Here is a 20,981-nt window from a genome sequence, read left to right on the forward strand (position 1 = left end):
AGAAATACGATTCCAATGACAAAAGGTATGCAGAGGAAGTCATTTCCACACTCCCTCTTCCCAGAAGAACTGGGTGTCTTCTGACAGATGCCTGTAAGCCAAAGATGGCCTGGAAATCCTGAAATATTTTTGAATGGCATCTCTATCTATAAGCATTGCTATGAGTGGAAGATAGAGAATCTGTCTAGTTATTAAGCTTGATCAGATGAAGAGTATAATCTGGTGGGCAGTATAATGTAATGGATGAAATAAAAACATTCCTAAAATACCTATTTTAATGGAAATACTTATTTGTTTGCTGGTAAGGGCCAAATTAGATAATATTTTTTTATTTTATTTAAGAGCATATATGGTTGCCCCTCTCAAGTACATTACACAGGGTGGCTAATAATAAAAACAGAATAAAAGCAGTAAACAGAAATATAGAGAACCTAAACAGCAGCTGAGAAGCTGCTTAAATACAATAATCAGCAAGGGTTAATAATTTTATTGCCAGTACCACAAGCCTAGGGAAAATCTTCCTCCAGATTTGCTATTTGTTATGAAAGACAAAACTACCCAGAGTAGTTTTCTTCTATGGGGAAAGCAGAAATTGCTTGGCTATTTTTCATCAGAACTGCAGTACAGAAAGCGACAGTTAAGTCCCCCACTTTCCAAGACACCCGACTCCTAAACCCAAATGGAGCAAGATGATAGTCATGGCTGTTATCGAAACAAAGCAGGCAATAATAAATAAATACTTGGTTGGTTTCTTGCAGACATTTTATTACCCAGCTAGGTAACATCATCAGCACTGATGATATTACCTAGTTGGGTAATGAAGCATCTCCAAACAAACAACCAAACTCAGAGAGCACCAAGGACTCCACAGTTCAACCCTGAGCTACAAATATTCTATTAGAAATAAACACTTCTTCACAGCACATTAATTTCACCCATGCTGTTTGTGCTTATTGTGTAGGAATAGGAAAGTAATACTTTTACCTGGATCAAAGGCTAATGGCAATTCTTTCCATGGCTAGAACAGCCACAGTGGGTCCCCTGTTAGCAGATGACAAGGCAGTACCTTATCTATCTTTCTTCTCATTCTGAAGTGATATGGTGTTTGCATGCACAGACAGAGAGAAAGAGAAAGAGAAAGAGAAAGAGAAAGAGAAAGAGAGAGAGCAACCTATGTCACATACTGCATCAATGTGAAGCACAGCATTACTATTTTTGAAACAGAAAGAAAATCTCCATTCTTGGAGCTATCAGATTTTGCGAGGAAGGATCTTGACATGTACAAGACTGTTCATGACCCAATTCTGATCCACCCAAATTCCGACCCTTGCTTGGAGGGACCCTACATAAGGGGGGAGGGAAAGAGACACCTTTTATATAGAAAAGTAAGAGTTTCATTTTCAAGATGCTGCTTTTTTAAGTTGCTGAAATGCCACCTTGTCTAGAATGCTGAGAAGGGAGAACACGGGATATCACGTGGCAGAAAGACAATATTGTTCAAGAAGAATCGATGCATCCATTACCTCTAGGAGGCAGTGTAGTTGTAGGCTTCTTAAAACACAGGTGCATAGCCCATTTACCTCTGCCTAAATCTGGTCAGCCAGAAAACAAACTACAAGAGCATGAAAAACGGTTCATGTTCAGGATATTCCAGCAAAAATAATGCATGAGGGTTTTATGGTTGACCCTTACAACGATGGATGACAATGGGCCCCAAGTGACTGATTTTTAAGTTATTCCCTTCAAATATTTGTCTCTTCCACCTCTACTTTTCCCCTTAAATCTTTGTTTTGCAAAATTTCTTCCTGACTTCCATGGACAGCCACGTGATTCCATTTTCTATCAGTTGAATGTTTTCCCTCTGCCAACCTCATTAATTTGTAAATCAATTGTTATTTAAGTCTTATTTGCATCTTGATATTATTTTCTTGGTATTTCCTCACATGATTATCTTTTGAAGCTAAAAGGAAAAAGGAAAAACAAGCTACATGTGAAAAGGAATTGCATTTGATGAGCCATTGGTGATGACACAAATGCTCTGCTTATGTTACTTCTTCAATGCTTAGAGATATCTTACAAATGAGAGACTTATTTTTAGATACGGGGGGGGGGGAGGTTTATTTGTCCACTCTTTGATCTTGCAGCTATTATTCATATGAAAGCATCTTGCTTTTTAGTTTGTATACCTTAAGAATACATATCTGCAAATTTTAGGGTAGGTGGACTCATTTAGAATTTTGAAAATATGTTGTGGAGGACACACTCATAAATTGGGGTTTAACTGTTGCCAATTCACAGAACTGGCCATCAAGGACAATAAAACTGGCTCTGTCAACCAGCCTGGGGATCTGGTACACAGCCCTGAGGGTGGCTGGTGGTTTGAGGGCATTCTGTTTTTTAAATTTTGTTACTCTTTTGTAAGGATTTTCTGATTGTTGTGGTTTTTTATTTGTAAACTACTCAAGAGTCACTTTGACGACAAGATGGGTACTTTATACATTTGATTGATAAATAAATAAATAAAACAAGGCCAGTCAAAACACTTGTTTGAAATGCCTCATTCTACCTACACTGCAAGATGGCTTCCTCTAATTCAGGGATAAGCCAGCAGGAATTCTGGGAGTTGAAGTCCACAGGTTGTAAAGGGGCTATTGCCTTTCAACTGGCCTTTCATATTTTGCTGAGGAAATGGGCACCTTTCCAAACCGTGGGATTTTGCCATCCAAAACCCATAATTAATCTGTCAATAGGGTTTAGGAATGGCCTGGACAGGGGGCGGGGAGGAATTATGGAGGAAGCTATTATGCAAGCAAAATTCCCTATTATGCAAGCAAAATTCCCCCCAAAATTAGAATGATGTTTAAAAAAAAAACCAGTGAAGCTGGACATCCAGACCCTTGTAAATGTATGCTATGCCTATCTCAACACCTCCCTTGCCTCAGGGCAAGGCTTGCCATTTCTGAATTCAACCATCACAAAAGGAGCCATGTAGTTTTGATTGTGGAAAGGGCAAGTCACACATGGCAAGACAACACCTGCAAACCTATTCAGGAAAAACATCATAACAGACTCTGAAACGATTTGGGCGGCTGCTAAAATGTACAGTGTGTCATGAGCAAATGGTTGGTGGTTTTTGTAATTAGCCTGGATTCCAGATGCAGATTCATTTAGTAACCGTTCTAAGTTACAACAGCACTGAAGAAAATGACTTATGACCGTTTTGCACACTTACAACCATTGCAGCATCCTCAGGGTTCACGTGATCAAAATTTGTTTGCTTGGCAACTGGCATGTATTTATGGGGTTTACAGTGTCCCCGGGATGATATGATCCCCTATCGCAACCTTCTGACCAGCAAAATCAACGGGGAAGCCAGAGTCACTTAGCAACCATGTTACTAACTTAACAACTGCAGTGATTCACTTGTCATCTGTGGCAAGAAAGGTCGTAAAATGGGGCAAAGCTCACTTAACAACTGTCTCTTATGTGCTTACCCACGTAAATTTTGGGCTCAATGGTTATTGTAAGTCAAGGACCATCTCCAGGCATAATCAATGCAGAGGCAATTTGTAGTTCAGCAACCTTCAGACGATCCCAAGACCCCTCACCTTTATTGGGCTCTTTACATCTAAGTTCTCTAAAATGGAGCATTAGTCATAAAAGTTCAGTAGAACAGGTTTATCTCCAGGCAATGGAAGAGTCATCCACTGGGAATGTTCCCATCAGCAAGATGACCTAGCTTTCCTTGGCATCTCCACAAAAATGTGAGTAATATCTCTGCCCATGTCTCGGCACCCACTTACCGTTTGCCTCTCCAGCAGGCATCTGTTGTGGACTCACCCAAACTATCTTTACTCAAAGTTTGAATATATATATATATATGACTGTTGCAGAGCTATTAGCCGCCTGCTCACTTCCACTTCATCTCCTGCATAAGTAATACATTGGGAGAGCCTTTGCCATTTGTCAGCCAGCAGTCAGCGAACACATTTGCTCGTCAATCTAATTTTAACCTTTTCTCGCATGAGCCTTTGCAAAACAACCAGCCATTCTGTCGTTCCCTCCTCTTTCTTCTTTATGTAGTCTTATTTTTTTATTTTATTAATCTTTAATTTAATATGCTTCATTACATGCAGTCCTGCTAAGCCAAAGAACTAAAACATTCAACGGAAATTCTCCTTCACTCACTGCAAACTAACATCCCCCCAAAGATTTAGGAACTGGCTTCTTTCTTCACTAAGGATAAATAATATGCCTAGCAAACACCGTTTGATGATGGATGGAGCTAATATCTCCTGGCACCTTCCTGCATACCTGCCTGAAAAGTAAGTACTATTATAAATGCACCAAACTTATGGCACAAGTGGCTAAATGCATATTGTTCTTGATAGTAGTGGGGTTTTTTTCCTGCAGGGTCAGTAGGGATGAATCTAGCAATGTATTTATTAATAATCCCATTTTGGTTTATTTTAGTCCATAGGAGATTCCTGGCATAAGTATGGAAGACGGTCCAGTCTACCAGTGGAATCAAAATCGACACAGATAGATTTATCCTTGATATTACTGCCCTTTGCCAGAGAATATGACATCCTAAGACATGGTGCTTCTATGAATGAGTTCTTTCAAGAATTCTAGCTTTAATTTGAGGCTTAATACCATGAATTCCATAGGCTGCTGGGGAGTGATGATAATTTGCCAGTAATTGGAATCTTTAATCCCCAATTGTGGGTCGTAAGTCCTTGACTTACGACCCACAATTGGCACCAGAATTTCTATTGCTAAGCAAAGCGGTTGTTAAGTGAGTTGTGCCTGATTTTACAACCTCTTTTTGCTATGGTTGTTAAGCAACTCACTGCAGTTGTTAAGTGAATCATATAGTCATTAAGCGAATCCAGCTTTCCCCTTTGACTTTGCTTATTGGAAAGTCAAATTGGGAACGTCATAGTGGCAATCATATGAGCCTGGGATATTGCAATCATTGTAAATACATGCTGGTTACCAAGCCCCCAAATTTTGATCATGCAACAGTCATAAATGAAAGGACCAATTGTGTTACTTTTTTCAGTGCTGTTGTAACTTCAAATGGTCATTAAATGAATGGTTGTAAATCAAGGATTACCCAATCAGTTTAAGTTTGATTGTCAAAATTTATTTGTTTATTTATTTATTCAATTTGTATGCCGCTCCTCTCTGAAGACTCTGAAGACTCCGAAATAATGTTGTTTTCATTAAAAAAAGATAAGTGGCTTTTGGATATAATTTTTAAAAAAGATGTGCCCAATTCTAATTGGCATTGCTGGACATTAAGCACCTGTGTCAGCCAATGATTCAGTTCTGTCTCATTCGATTGTTATTCAAATCCATTTGGGAATTTTGGAACAATTCTACATTCTATTAAGCACTTTTCATGTATTATTTACATTTTCACATGTATTATTTACAAGTTGCTTTAAAACAGTACTGGGATTATCAACAAGGTCAGTTCCCTGAAAAATGTCCTCTAACCTCAAGCTTTAGAACACTCCACAAGGGTTTGTTACAACAACAACAAAAGCCCACTGCATAGTCAGAAGGTTCATATTTCATAGTCTGGTATTCAAGATTATGTGGCCTTTGAAAGGTTATCAAATAATTCAACCAAATATATGGCAATAAAGCTCTCACATTGTCTGGGGATAGATTCCCTGTTTAGGTAGTAAATGAGTTCAGAAAGTGTCATATCAAGGCCCAACATCTATCACACATTTGAAACCCACGGAAGCTATGACAATCCAACCCAGTTTGAAAATATTGTGTGTTGAATATGTAAATAGGAAGTGAAGCCAGGAGCAAAGGCTTCACTCTGATCTGAGTAAACAGTAGAGTTAGGATGCCATCGCTCTTTGGTCTACTTGAGCAGTGGGGAAAATGAGACTATGTCAGTGGCCAGGCTGCCGAACAGAGTCCTTTAAAAGAGAGCACTATCGGCCAAGCCTGGTTGACCTGTATTGCCTATACTACAATAAAGAGCTGAAGTCACTATGCTGGAGTCCTGCCTCTTCATTCAACTCCAGATCTAACACTGGCGATGAAAGTGGGATCTTGAAGAGAACAAAGGACGAAGGAAGAGGACCAGGCATCCCCACGTGGCATTGGTCATCACTGAAGGAACTGAAATGCTGCATCGGCCATCAAGATGACCACACATGCCCCACCACCTCCATTTAATCCGGCCAAAGAGAACTGGGACAAATAGATGTCCCAATTTCAGTGGGTTTTGGAAGCCAATGCTCTAACAGGTTTGGCAGATGTGAGGAAGAAAGCACTTTTCCTCGGTTATTGTGGACAGAAGTCATCGACATGGCTGAAGCGCTATCAGAACCAGAAACCCTAAAGATGGTTACGTGGATGGTACTACAAGATTTCCTACAAACACATTATGCACCGATACCCTCTCCCATGGTGTACAAGCATGAATTCTACCACAGGAAGCAACAGGAAGGGGAGACAATAAACCAATATGTTGCTGCCCTGCGAAAAGCCGCGGCTCACTGTGAGTTCAGCAATATAGAAGAGTCTATGATGGACAGATTCATGTTCGGGCTGAGAGATCTCCACTTACAGCGAAGACTGCTATCTATCCCTAAGCTCGATTTTAAGAAAGTCTTGGAAGAAGCCAGAGCATCTGAAGCAACCAATAAAACAGCTGCAGCAATCTAAAAGACAGAAAATCTAAACATGCCACAAAGTGCAGCCGCTGTACACCAGGAGAGTTGGGAGACTGAAGGATTCGCCAAGGAAGATGAGGAAATTCATCGCCTACAAGTTGATGGGAGATCCGGAAGCTGCCAGATATGTGACAAAAGAGGTCACACATCGCAAGAGCTTGCTGAACCAACCAATCCACCATGTTCTGCCCACACCAACCCACGAGGCAACCAGAGGGGCAACCTGGGTTCAGGAAGACACAATTCCAAAGAAATAACTGCAGAGAGCCCAGAGCCACAAGCACCAGAGAATACCAACACACAACCATTGGCCACTCTAACGTGCCCAAACTAGAGAAAATCTACATCACAGTCCTCATTGAAGGATTCCCATGTAGCATGGAGATGGACACTGAGTCATCCCTGACTATTGTATCCTGGAACACTACCAAGAAAGCAGTTCCAGAACTAGAAAAGAAACAGTTGGAATCACAGAAGTTGGTGCTTAAAGATTATTAAGGGAACCGTATCCCTGTGCTGGGGATAGGCTCTGTACAAGTCCAGTTTAAACAGTTCACAGGAAAGCTTCAACTGACCATCATAGACAATGACCTGCCCAGCCTATTGAGACTACAATGGTTGAAAACTCTGGACTTAGGAGCAACTGGCATCCACGGTCCAAGATGACACCCTACAGGATCTGATGAAGGAATTTGCAGACATTTTCGATGGGACCTTGGACAAGTACATGGGGAAACCCATTTCTTTCAACTTAGACTCTAATGTAGCCCCCATCTGAATGAAGGCAAGGAAAATTCCCCTTGCCCTCTGGCCCAAAGTAGACATGCAATTAGACAAGTTAATTGCCCAAGGAATTTTGGAGCTGGTAGATCACACAAGTGGGAAACCCCCATAGTCACCCCAATTAAACCAGACAGATCTATCCGCATCTGCGCTGACTACAAATGTTCCCTTAATAAAGCCTTGCAACAAAGCCCTTACCCAGAACTGGTTGTTCAGCACCTACTGCACTCCCTAGGGCAAGGCAAAATATTTGCAAAACTAGATCTAGCACAAGCCTATCAGCAATTGTTGGTAAACGATGCCACCGCAGAAGCACAAGCCATTATAATGCAGAGAGGGGCATTTAAATGCCATCGCTTACAATTTGGGGTGAGTGTGGCTCCAGGACTATTCCAAAGCTTAATGGAGTGCTGCCTACATGGCATTGAGAGGGTAGTATCATACTTTGATGATGTCCTCATGTCTGGGGCCAACAAAGAAGAATTAATCCAGAGGCTGAGAGAAACATTGAGACGTTTTCAGGAAGTGGGGCTTAAAGTGAAAAAAGAGAAATGCAAAATAGGAGTGCCACAAGTTGAATTCCTGAGGTACTTAATTGATGGGTCAGGCATTCACCCAACCCCAAATAAAGTGAAAGCTATCAACGAGGCCCCAGCACCAAAAAATCAGACTGAACTCCAGGCTTTTCTTGGACTCTTAAACTTCTATAGTGTTTTTTTGCCACAGAAGGCGACCATTGCTGAACCGTTATACCAACTGCTAGGCAAGAAGGCACAATGGAACTGGGGACCAAAAGAAGCTGTTGTCTTCTCTGCTGTAAAGAACCTATTATCATCCAAAAGTGTCTTAGTTCAATATCACCAGACTCTCCCCCTTTTACTAACTTGTGATGCATCCCCTTATGGAGTGGGCGCTGTCCTCAGCCATTGGATGCCAAACGGAACTGAGGCTCCCATTGCTTTTTATTCTAGAACATTATCACCCGCGGAAAGGAACTATGGGCAGCTAGACAAGGAAGCGCTGGCTACTGTGGCGGGAATAAAGTGTTTCCATGAATGTATATATGGAAGGCATTTCAAACTGATTACAGATCACAAGCCTCTCCTCGGCATTATTGCAGGGGACCGCCCAACTCCGACCTACATGTCCCCTAGAATGACTAGATGGTTAATATTCTTGGCAGCGTATAATTATACACTGATACACTGGCCTGGATTTCTGGATCCAAAGGGATCTGATAGTCCCTTTCTCCATTCTTTCTCCCAACCAGTCATACCAACCACCTAATCTGTTGGGTAACTGGTAAACTATTAAGCCAATTCTTCTTCTATGCTTTTACTGTTAAAAAACTGGGAACAAAGAAGGCATGTCCATCTGCTGCAGACCTACTGCAAATCTGACTAGACAAAATCCAATAGTTATTTGGCTAAAATAAAATAAAAAGTCACTTGACAGCGAGAAAGGTGACATCTAAATAAATAAAATGAAAAAAAAAACATTTATTTCCATTTCAGCTAGTTTTATTACACCATTTGGCTGAGCAAAATTAATGGAACTGCTTAGTTTGTGAAATTCACATCTCAAATTCAACATTTGTTTAATTATTTATTTACCCTTTAATCAAATGCAACAATTTGTGGTATGGTTTTTCTGTCTTTCAAACAGATGCAAAAAGCTCTAATACAAGGCTGGAACAAGATGGGGTGGGTTGAAGAGAATTATTACTACATTTAATTTAGATTTTCCCCAGTTTGATTATTACAACTGTTGAGGTGTTATTTTTTTCCTTGTAAAATAAAGATTGTATTACCAATCCTAAACTTACTTGATATGCATGAAAGATACGGTAACATCCAGGGCTACTACTATGAATTAAAATTATTACAATGGTATGTTTGAGTAGGTTTTCTGGAATTTGCCAGTTAATTAGAATCTGTGATCTATCTGTCAAGAGTTCAAGGCCAAGATGAGCTTGTTTGAAAGCTTATTAAAGAGCAATATTAAGAGAGAAAAATGAGTCTCTTGTTTATGTAATTGCCTGTTACATTGATGTACTTGGGGTTTTTATTTCCACAGCAGTGTGTTAGATTTCAATCAGGGCAAATTCATTGCATATTATTCACCAGCTCTTTCTAAACCATATATAAAGAAAATACTATTGTACTTACCTGCAAAGAATAATCTGCTTCTCCTCAAGTGATTTATCTTTAAATTGAAAGGCTGTCTTGAATTCTCCCAGGACATACTGTAGCTAAGGAGCAGATAAATGTTTCTGTAATTTTCCTGGGGCAGGAGGGTGTTCTTAAACCCAATAATAACTTCCTTGGGGGTAATTGCAGTTGTTGCATTTTGTGACCTCTTGTAATTCACATTTGTGGCACCTCTGCAGTGCATGTCTTGGTGGTTTGTTGAGCAGAATTTGGCAATCTTTCAGTAACAGAACATTTTCGTTTTCCCATTTTTATTTTAAATTAGAAGTGTAAATGAGCATTCAGAGCACCATGGTTACTCCTGTTGTATTCCAATTCTTTTGTGACTGCATAAAGAGTACATGGTTTTGTCCATTTTTGTGAATATCCATTATTATCATTTCTCTCCCAAATTTCTTCTGAACTTTGAGTTTAGAGCATTAGTTTCACTACAATTCTTTGGGGGTTTCCCTTCCCCAGCAGACTAGTGTGGGACCCCTACAATCCCTTTTGGGAAGTGTATCCTGCAAGGGATGAGAGCAGCAGGCTAACAGTTAAGGCAACAACCTAGCCAATAGATGGAACCAGGGTAGTGCCCAGTCAGAGGAGGTTTGCTCAAAGAAAACCAGGAAGGCTAAGTCTTTTCTTTTCTTATTCTTATCCATTAAGAAAATGGAATAGGTTCCATTCCTATTACAATGGAAATAGGGGGTGCCCATAACTACTATAACAACGGTACTCCCATTTGTATTTGTCTTACACTAGAGTCTTCCATATTTTAAGCAATGGGTGAAAACTAATCAAGGAGAGAAGCAACTTAGAACTAAGGAGAAATTTCCCGACAGTGAGAACAATTAATCAGTGGAACAACTTGCCTCCAGAAGTTGTGAATGCTCCAACACTGGAAGTTTTTAAGAAGATGTTGGATAACTATTTGTCTGAAGTAGTGTAGGGTTTCCTGCCTAAGCAGGGGGTTGGACTAGAAGACCTCCAAGGTCCCTTCCAACTCTGTTATTCTATTATTCTATTACTCTTTAGGGTAAGGGATGCCCCTGTGATTAGTGGACAATCAGGGCTACATTAGAGCAGGGGCAGCGGGGGTTAGAGCAGTGTTTCTCCAATACATTCAAAGAGAGTAATTGATATTAGAAATAAAGGGCAATTCATCTCCCAGAGGGAATCCATATAATAATCTTCTTGAGCACATAGGAAATAGACACCACTAATGAACTTCTTTCCAAGTCATCCACTTTTAAATTCGGAGATATGGGAAGTCCCTACTGATGCAGTAATCTCTACGATGGTTAGATGAAACACTATCCATCCTCAGTTTAAGGACATGACTCCCAGTTTTAGTGGCAGACCGAGACATATCCCCCAGGAGAGAACACTTCTAAAGTTCTCTCTGGCAAAAAGAGCTGTCAAGATCTACCGGCTGTCTCCCTGAACCTATTGCACAACAACAGGAAGTGTTTTCCCCCCACCTGTTATAGTTTAGGAGCTGCACCAAGGGAAGATTCTATATTTAGAAACTTTATTACAATCCAGGAAGCTTCTGTCATGCCTCTCCTAGAGGATTTCTCATTTAAAGAAGACGACACGCAGAATCAAATTCAGGGGAAATCTGCTGACTTACATCTTCAAAAGGACAAGCATGTTGGCCATTACAGTACTACAGAAAGTGCTTTGCTTGAACAAGGAAGATCTGCAAGGACAAATGTGCCATGTCTGCCTGAAATGGTGGATTTGTGACACCCTCACTGTCTTCGTAAGAATTCCATAGTTTCCATAGAACACAGTTATGTTCCATGCTCTTGGCTCTGTGATCCAGATTTCATCTTTTCATTCTGAACCTGACTGTGGACCATTTTTGATATCTGGTTATTCAATCTCTTGGTTTGATGTACCAGACTGGACTTATCACTGAAAGTAGTCCTCACCTTGAGCTTCTTTTACTTTTTTTTTTTAATTTGATTTATATGCCGCCCTTCTCCGGAGACTCAGAGCGGCTAACAATGCATTAAGCAATAACCTTCATACTTTTGTATATTTATACAAAGTCAGCTTATTGCCCCCACAAACTGGGTCCTCAAATACCAAATTGCTATTGCTATTTACTTTGAATTGTAAATAGCAATAGCAATAGCACTTGGACTTATATACCACTTTACAGTGCTTTACAGCCCTCTCTAAGCAATTTACAGAGTCAGATATTGCCCCCAACAATCTGGGTCCTCATTTTACCCACCTCGGAAGGATGAAAGGCTGAGTCAACCTTGAACCTGGTGAGATTCAATCTGCCAAATTGCAGGCAGCTGGCAGTCAGCAGAAGTAGCCTGTAGTACTGCACTCTAACCACTGCGCCATCGTGGCTCATACCTCTTCTATGTGATTACTTAAATGCATTTTACTGCCAGATTTAGACCATATTTTTTTTCATAGCCCAGTTGCCCATGTCTCCTTTTTCTTTGGATGAAAAATCCTCCAGGATAAGTGTCATACCTCCTCTCATTCTTTTCTCCAATCAATGTTGATCTTTCAGTTCCTAGTGTCACTGATCTAGACAATGATTGTCCTTCCAATGCCAGCAGCCATTTCAGAATTGCCAGATGGTGAAGAATATGAGTCAGGAAACCACTGGAAACTTCAGGACTAGTTTTAATTTCTTACCCAGATGTTGGAGTGGGGTTTAAGCCCCCTGTGTTGCCATCAGAAAGTGTATAATGAGCAAGTTTTGAGATTGAACATTATCTGCTATTGGAAGTGAGACGCCTATACAAGATCTTGTTACTATTTCATTGGGAACAAGTCTTCAGAGATACATTACTCACTGTTTAAGTTCCAATACTACGGTTTTGTTGCAGGGAGCACAATATTGGGGGTGGGGTGGTAGTTTCCTTCTATATCCCAGCACTGAAATGTATTGAAAATCTACACTAAGTTCAAGAGAAGGAATTCAAATATTTGTTTCAGCATCTTTCTATTTATCTATCATCCTTGGCCAACAACAGCTACATTCAACCCCAACTGCTCGGGAAGATACAAAAAGGAAAGAAAATATTTCCCCCCCAAAAAATAAACTCAATTGAAGTTAAATCATGCTGTTTTCTTTTTTGCTTCATGGTACCAGTCTACACAAGGCAATCCAGCATCTGCCTTTAGTGTTTTATTTTTCATAACTTTCTCATGTCAGACCTCTGTAGGCAAATTATCTACCATTTACAAATTCCCTACCTATTGGTATCAGCCAGGGCAAGAGGTTAGGAAGTGGCATAGTAAGCATTTAACTCTGCAGTCCAAGAGGTAGGAAATCAGTTATGGCAGCTCCAAGCTGCTACAGGTGAAGCGGGCCAGGCTGATGGGTCTCAAACAAGGCTCATCCCATCTCTACTCCTACAAAGGGGGATGGAAGGAAATTATCCTCACTGGGAATAAGGCTGTACTTAACGACCTTCTTAACAACCTTCTGCCTAGGAAACTATCAGATAAGATAAGAGGTTTAATGGTCAGAGGAAAAAAACTTAGGATGGACATGACCTAACTGGTCAGATGGCGAAAAGTGGTGGCAGGAAATTTGTACCTTCAGACTGGCAAGATTCTGTTAATGTAGCCTTACATAAAAAAGTAGAATTAGCTCATCTAGTTATGTTTCCTGTCTGGTTTACCTGGGAAGGCTAGTAAAGGTTGTAGAAATGGGATGAAATGAGGAGCAGCTTTTCTCCCCTTCTGTGGATCTGTGGGTGCCCATCTTTTAAAACTCATTTCGTATTTACACAGGAATATTATTAATTTGTTCTCTTTTTGCCCGCCGCCCCTCCTCTCTCTCTCAATCTCTCTTTTTCTCTCTCTCTCCCTCCCTCCCTCTCTCTCTCACCTCTGTCTTCTTTTTGTGATCTTGGATTTCATGATTCTGTTCTTAGTTCCCCCTCCCCCATCATTCTAATTTATTTTTATTTCTGTTAATGAACATTTATATTTGTTAGAGTTTGCAGTGATCCAACCAACACACAAGTAAATAATTCAGCAGGATTCATTTATAGAAGAAACTTGTTTATATACAATAATATAAAGCATGATGCATGTATACAATACCCATGCAGCTCTTGCAACGTGGTAGCAAGTACAAGGACAAGAAGCAGAAGCACAAAAGCACAGAAACTACTCTTATATACAGACCAGTTAAACTAAGCCATGCCCAGGCTCTGAGCCATCACAACAAATCCTGTTTCTTAGTCATCAAACAGTTCCCATTGGCTGACTTGTTGTTATGGCTATCCCAGCTCATAATTTCTTATGCACTGACAACATTTATATCTGTCTTAACTGATAGTGGTTCTTCAACTGCATGTCTTTCAACATTTAACTCTTAGGTTCACCCATTGATTAATCTTTTTGGCTTAAATATCTGTGTGGAGTGGTATGACCCTCTTGTGTTTTGCTGAAGTTTCTTTTATTGCCTTTTTATGTTATCTTTTTCCTATTGCTTCTTTATTTTTTGCTCATTGTCTTTATTTAAAAGCATTCACTTTTCTCTGGATTGAATTCTTTTCATGCCTTAGTTTAGTTGTTTATTACCACCATTATTATTTCTTCTTCAAAAACCTGGCACACTTAAGTTTCATTTTTTAAAACTCTCTTCCTTTTCTGGTTCACAGATTTCAGGGTCAGATATCTTGCAACTTCTTAATTCTTTTGTAACCCGTATAGTCCTCCGGATTATGGTGCCAAAATATGGCTGCAAATCATCAAAAATCACTGGCACAATGTATTGCCAGATGCCGACAGGAAATTAAAGAGAGAAAACCTGGCACACAGTTATTACTTCTTTACAACTACAATCATAACAATTCTGTAAAGGTTTTCTTGTATCTGTCTAGAAAATATGTATTGTTAAGTTTTCAAACACAATATCCCTGGATATTGCAAATATTAATTCTTCAAGCAGGGCATCATTAGAGAAATGTCAGTGGAGCTTCCCCGTTGACTTTGCTTGTCAGAAAGTCGCAAAAGATGATCACATGACACTGGGACACTGCAACCCTCATAAATATGACTCAGTTGCCAAGCATCTGAATTTGCCAAGGATCCATGGTCATGTGACCATGGGGATGCTGCAAAGGTTTTAAGTGTGAAAAATAGTCATAAGTCACTTTTTCCAGTTCCTTTTGTAACTTCCAACAGTCATTAAGTGAATGGTTGTAAGTCAAGCATTACTTGTACTGTATACCTTGTAACATCATAATTCAAGCACTTCTTCTCACATAATACACAAGATCAAGAAGTGCACTGTGCATTGCAATGTTTTGATTCCTGTTTTGCCCCATGCCCCCCTCCCCAGTGTCTCTGGACAGACAGCTTGGTCTATTCTTTTTTTATGCTTAACGCTATTAGGAAGTTTTAACAATGAAACCCTACTTGAATTGCTTTGTTGCAATTAAATCTTTAGAATATCCAAGGGCAAGCATTTAATTTTGTGTGCACAAACACGACTTCACTTGGCACCAGCTCTTACCTGAAGGAATTTCATTGTACCAATTCTTTTCCTAGGGTTTCCTAGTTCTGAACTTAGAGGTGTAAAGTTCACATGAAAAAAAAGTTTAAATCAATAAACATTATTGAATTTTTAGACTCAGTTACCTGGGAATCTTAACCAAACTCAGTGGGATGTAACTTTTCATTGGAAATGAATAGAGCTGTACATTTTTTCAGTCATTGCCTACATACTTGGTATTTTGAGCACAAATATATACTCTTGCAAACAATGAAATGAATGCTTCACCAAGAGTTTGAGTGATAAAACTGGTAAACTGCAGGAGTTCTGAATGGGTGTGAGAGCACAGCTAGAAAAAAAGAAAAACTCATAGCATAGCAATGCAAGCCTGAGAAATTGATAGACTTGCCTGAAGATAAACAAAACATCTGGATAAATTATCCATGTATAACTTTACCCATTCAAAGTATTTGAACTTTGGAATGCATACTAGAAGTTCAAAGCTTCCTTCCTTCCTTCCTTCCTTCCTTCCTTCCTTCCTTCCTTCCTTCCTTCCTTCCTTCCTTCCTTCAAATATAGCCAGAAGTTTCTCTCTCTTCTTCCATAATTCTAAGACAGCATGATAACACAAAATCTAAGCAAGTAAAATGTAAAATCTAAGGAAGTGGAGATTTATTATTATTATTATGGAGTCAAGATCACATTCCTTGTCCTCTTCCCTTCATCAGAGGGTGCAGTTCCAAGCTCTCTAGGATTCAGCATATATCTCTGTATTTTTATATCATAATCCTTGGAGTTGCAGTGCTTTAGCACATGTCCCCAAAGTGGCAAAAAAGATGTCTACTTACTTACCTAAGAGTCATTAGATAGATAAATAAAATTATCTGCTAATCATCATTAAACAAATGACAAGTTCATTGATTTCCACAGAAGACAGAGGCCTTGATAATGTAAAAGCAATAATGGTCTTTTGGTCAAAAGATTGTCTTTTGAACAGTGTTATACCCTGACAAGCTGCACAATAAAATAATTGAATTCAGCAGCAAAGGAAGGAATTAGTAGTGATAATAAAACCACGGAAAGAAAAGATGGGAATGTATTAATCTGTGAATCCTGTCCAAAAACATTCTAGCAGTACTTTCATCATCTGTATTCTAGTAAACAATTGTCCCAGAGGACTGTCTCATCACTAGGAGAGATCGGCTTCTTTCATATTGGGATTTTCTTTGAGTCTATTCTTTCTTTTTTTAAAAAAATTCATAGGAAGTGGAAGTTTTTGTGCAGTTTGAAACAAACTTTAGTATTACCCTAGGTGTCACAGTTAATATATTTTATAGCATGCTGATAATGATCAGAAAAGATAGCCTTCTCCAAATTTGCTGCCCTATGGGCTGCAAGCATTCAAGTTGGAATAAGAGCCAGATTTCATAGTTAGCTGGCTAAGTGGCTAGTCAATATATCTGGTTCTGGACTTTATCACTTTGCAATGGTGAAGCTAATGCATTATATTCTTCCTACATATCCCAAACATAGCTTTCTAGTATATTTAGCAATCATTTCTTGCTTATCACTTTTTATCCAGTGTTAATACTTCAAGGTACAACTCTTATTTAATTGGTAGTTTCCTATTCATTATTACACAGATTGACACAGGGACACATAGGGACGCACCCAAAAACTCCCATCATGGATTCACATCATGCACTAGTGTCATAAACAGTATCTCCTGCTCTGTTTTGTCACTTTTACTTATAATATCAGTTAGCAACTGCCCATGATCTGGCCAGCATTATAGAGTTGCAAAACAGCCGATGTAGGAACAAAATATATGACATCACAGAACTGAATGGAATAGTTTATAGTGAGGGAAATTGATTACCATTCTGGGATCATCACTAGCCCCATCTCCCATAGCTTCCAGAGAAGACACAAAAACTAATTGCTTTTTCCAAGCTTAAAAAGGTTGTCTACCTGTGCTGTAAGATTTGCTAGCTCTTGAAACAACTCAATATAAATTGAGCCGTTTGGTAGCCTGATTTAACTCGATGTCCATCAGTTCCAAAGAGGGAAGACACAAAAGGCAGTAACATTTGTTTTCCGAACAGAATTATAATGTTGTTCTTAGGCAACAGCTGAAGGAATCTTGAGGAAATTAATGCAGAGTTTGTATTTTAATTGCACTAGTATAAATTGTGATGAAATGAACCAAGACAGGAGCCCCGTGCATAGGATTATCCGTGCCAAATTTCAGTCAGATAAAGTAACAATTTGTTCAAAGGGAAAGGAATTTCTTAACAAAGCCTCTTCCTGAACAAAACGAAAATAGTTTTTGAGAATTACACAGTAATATAGAAATGTTCTCTTTTAACTCACTCCTTTTCTCATGAACTTAATCAGACACTAGATTAGGTTACCTAGCTCATAAAACACTACTTGTAGTGGTTAAGATGCTGGCCTAGAAACCAGAAGTCTGTGAGTTCTAGTCCCACCTTAGGCATGAAAAACTGGTGGGTGACTTTGGGCCAATCACCCTCTCTCTCTCAGCCCAATCCATATCACAGGATTGTTGTTGTGGGGAGAGTAGGAGGAGAAAAGACCATTGGTTGTTTGGCACCTTGAACTGTATATGAAAACAAAGATGGGATAAAAATCCATTAAAAAAAGAAAAGAATGTGCTGAGATGGACAGACTCACCAAGGAAATTCAAGGAAAGGAAGAATCTGACTACTACCTGGTTTGGCAAAGGTGGTATCAATGGTTAGAGGGAAAAACCAAACCAAAAGAGGATCCTAAAAGAGTAAAACAAAATTCTGTACCAAATAAGACATAACAACCCATAATTAAAGATTAAAAAATAATATCGTTATATAAGGCGAGAGGAAGGAATATATATTGAGGAATTTAGGTTATTGATGTCGGATAAAATCAGACATCAAAATTAATGTCGTATTTGTCACATTTGTATGTGTGTGTTTTTTGTGTGTTTATATATGTAATAAAAATTTAAAAAAAAAAGAAAAAGAAAAGACTGGTGGCAGCCTGGGAGAACCACATCTCGAAGCAACTGATAAAAGCTATTGTTAGTCCTAATCTTTGCATCTCCAAGTTATTTTAACTGGAAAGCTTGATGGTGGCCTGGTTGCAAAGCTGACTTTGATTTCTGCCTAAATTTGACAGTGATTCTGAAATTCCCTGATCTTTCACCTCTCTATGTGCCAAGCTATGTGTGGCTGCCATATTTGGCTTCTTTGTTATCACTGCTGTGACAGCACATTTTATGGTCTGTTCTGAAGTTTGGCTAAATTTAAGATATATCTCCTTAATTTGTGCAGAAGTAATTGAAAAACTCCTATGTTATTATTCTAGCTGAGAGAATGAGGAGGCTATTCAGATGCTCAGCTTTGACACTTTCTATTTGATAGCATAGTACAGGGATGGCAAAGCTTTTGAGCTGGGCATATCAAAAATTCAAACAAATGCCGACGTTGATTCTGCTGGCGTGTCACACCCCCATTCCTCAACTCCACCCTGAACAAAAGAGGCCTCTCTGACCCTCGTCTCTGGACCCTCTGGAAGCTTTCTGAGAAAACCCTGCAGGGCCTCTGAAGCCTCAGAAAATTTGCAAGCACACACAATTTTTAGACATTACAGAGCCTGCATAAGAGCAATGTCTTTTGGGGCAAGTTCCAGAGGCTTCAGAAGACTGGTGTGTCATCAAAATGGCATGATGTGTCATCTGCAACACATGTCATAGATTTTCCATCACTGGCATACTGTGATGGTAGATTCAAAATTGCCCCTTCTGAAGTCTTTCATGTGCCTAGTATCCTGCTGTCTGCTTCCCTCTAACTCCCCATAACTGCCCATAAAACTCCTTTCCAAATCACTAGTTGCAGTCTTCATTCTTCAATGTTCACTGGATATATATACAAATTTGACTTTTTAAAAACTTGTTGTTTCTCCAAAATCGGCTAAAAATTGGCATCTAGTATCAGTTGATTCTTTGTCCATCTCAGGGTAACAAGATTCTGAGAGCGGTATCCAAGATTATACATAGAATGAGACATTCATCAAAAAATACAAGGGATGAGAGAAGCATGGGTTAATATGGTAACACAGAAATCAATGTAAATCATTTATTTGTTTCCAATTTTACCTCCCATATGTTGAAATATTCCTGATCAGGCATAGTTAGTAGCACAAATTTCTTATAATGACCATCGTGTTAAGAATGTGGTCCAGATGGCAATGGGTCTAGTCTGGATCTAAAAGCATGTGCATATCAGTAGTGGGTTGCTACCAGTTCGTCCCGGATCAGGCGAACTGGTAGCGGCGGCGGGAGGCTCCTCCCACCCGTCCAGACGTTTCTACGCATGAGCGAACCAGTAGCAAACTAAATTGAAACCCACTACTGGTGCATATGTGGAAATACCATCTGATTAGGGTCATTGTTTCTGTGCCCCCATTGTGCATAGGTAGAATTCTGCTTCCAAAATAAACTGAAAGGAGAACTTAGAGAGAAAATACCCCAGCCTTCACATTGTTACTCTAAAACAATATATGAGGGAACATTCCTCAAACTTCCTTTTCTGAGATTGACATAAATTTCCAAAGTCCTTCTCATCTTTTTGCCTCATCCTACAAAGACCGAATCAGCTATAGAATTGATTTCCTCTATTTCAGGGAGAGATTATGAAAGAACTACATGAAACATAATAGTGTTTCTTCTTTTCTTTTACTTTGGTAGCTGGCAGCCCACAAAGCAAGAATGAACTCATGGGGAATTCCAGACCATTTCCATATGGAAGAGAGAATACAAGATGTTTCAAAATAGGACCAGAGTATGATCTGTTCATCTTATTAATTTCAAACCAATGTGGAAGGGGTCATTTAAGCAATAAAATCCAATATTCTCCTGAATGCAGAAATCCAGGTTAAAGCATTCCAGATAGATGGTTAGCTTGGGACCCATCACCCACAAGTTAAATGAATAATTGCTATATTATGCTTATGTTTAAGAAATGTTTCTTAAAACTCCACTGGAATTTTTGTTCTGGTAATTTAAATCCATTCCTTGGATTTGGAAGAAGAGAGAAGAGGTATTCTTCTATGGGACATGGTTACAGGTATTTGAGGAACATAGTCATCTCTCTTCTCAGTCAGTGGCTATTACGTCAACATATCAGAAACTAGTAGCGTATGCACTTAATTGTTTGAGTTGCTGAGCTTTGAGGACATAAGTAATATACAGTATGTCTCAGTACTTAAATACTAAATGATTTGCTAACAAAGCCATTTCTGGGGATATTGAGAATATGATTATGGTCATCTAAGCATCTAACTCATGTGCAAACGTAAGTATAAACTATCGCATTTGTCTTGCATCAGAACTGACTCAGATGGCTAATGATTTGCTTAAACATAAATAAATGAAGTGGTTGTTTTATTTCACTTGTGTTGGCTATTCAAGCATTTAGTTTCTATTAATCAGGCAGGGCATTACCTCTAGGCAACTGGCTCTGATTTAATGGGTAGAATAGGCTTTTAAGTACCACTGATTCAAAAGTGATGTTGAGACATGGAAAAGACTACATACAGTGGGCCAACATTTACTGTCAGTGGCATCGACAATCCCTGCAACCCATAAGGTCAGGAATCTGAAGGTATCGTGTTGGTGGTGAGCATGGAGAGATATGGGGGGAAGTGGGGGGAGGGACGGTAGGCCTCTTTCAGAGAAGGCGACCTGGCAGCTAAAACTGGAGTCAGTCACTGGATTTGTCCATGCAGCAGTTAAATAATTTAAAGGAAAGG

At 39.4% G+C, this 20,981-nt stretch overlaps 1 protein-coding gene across 1 annotated transcript in view; it reads left to right on the top strand.

The window, feature by feature from the left end:
* Nucleotides 1–4,284: 4,284 nt before the first annotated feature.
* Nucleotides 4,285–20,981, top strand: part of ITGB6 (integrin subunit beta 6) — an 89,520-nt gene continuing 72,823 nt past the window's right edge. The window contains exon 1 of the mRNA XM_070956984.1: nucleotides 4,285–4,325. The gene's annotated coding sequence lies outside the window, so the exon portion shown is untranslated. The remainder of the gene's footprint in view (nucleotides 4,326–20,981) is intronic.

The sequence above is a fragment of the Pituophis catenifer genome, unplaced genomic scaffold (genome assembly GCF_029215685.1).
Source record: "Pituophis catenifer annectens isolate HBS135680 unplaced genomic scaffold, rPitCat1.0.hap2 SCAF_1, whole genome shotgun sequence".
Lineage (NCBI taxonomy): Eukaryota > Metazoa > Chordata > Lepidosauria > Squamata > Colubridae > Pituophis > Pituophis catenifer.